This window comes from Sorex fumeus, unplaced genomic scaffold (assembly GCF_029834395.1).
Source record: "Sorex fumeus unplaced genomic scaffold, SorFum_2.1 ptg000024l, whole genome shotgun sequence".
Taxonomy (NCBI): domain Eukaryota; kingdom Metazoa; phylum Chordata; class Mammalia; order Eulipotyphla; family Soricidae; genus Sorex; species Sorex fumeus.
Window position 1 is genome coordinate 37584907 of NW_026606081.1, and position 783 is coordinate 37585689.

The 783-nt window shown below is 33.8% G+C and overlaps 1 non-coding gene across 1 annotated transcript; it reads left to right on the forward strand.

The window, feature by feature from the left end:
* Positions 1–265: 265 nt before the first annotated feature.
* LOC130023841 (U2 spliceosomal RNA) lies at positions 266–449 on the forward strand. Its single transcript, XR_008792507.1, has one exon. It is a non-coding gene; the product is annotated as a U2 spliceosomal RNA (small nuclear RNA).
* Positions 450–783: the final 334 nt, after the last annotated feature.

Genomic DNA, 783 nt, shown 5'->3' on the forward strand with positions numbered 1-783 from the left:
CAACAACAACAACCACAACAAAACACATCAGTTACCTCATAGGGTTCTGTGGGAATCCTGCCTAGAACACAGTAAATGCTGTATAACTTTTAGTCAGGATGGTAATGAAAAGATAGTAATGAAAAGATGGAGCTGGGAAGGAGAGGTAGAAGTAAACATTTGTGAGTACTAGCATGACCCTTGCCTTACATTTATTCTGGGTTTTAGTTATACTTAGATTGCTAAACTGGATATTGTTTAAGACTGAAGTTTCTAAAGCAACAGAATCGCTTCTCAGCCTTTTGGCTAAGATCAAGTGTAGTATCTAAAGTAACAGATCAGCTTTAATCATTTTTAAATAACTGATTTTGAGTATTTAGGTAGAAGGAAGGTAATTTAGTTTTTCCTAACTTTACCAGAGAATAATCACTATTACACCTGACATTTCTGATAAGTCAGGCTAACCCGTTCATTTTCTCAAAATACGAAGTCGGTTAATATTGATAATCCCTTTAAAATCTCCCAACCACTTTCTAGGAATTAAGTCTAAGACTCTGGCATATAAATTCCCTTAAAAAAATTGGGTTCAACCTCACTTTCTAGTTTAATTTTCTCCGCTGTCCCTCACAATCCAAGTTTATCACTACTCTTTGAAAGCACCAAAGTTTTCACTTTTGTCCTTAAAGCTTTGTCTAAACTCTTCCTCTGACAAGAATTTTGTAACCTACATTCTTTTTTTAAATTTTTTTTATTATTAGTGAAACACCATGAGGTACAGTTGTAGATTTACAAATTTTTGTGCTT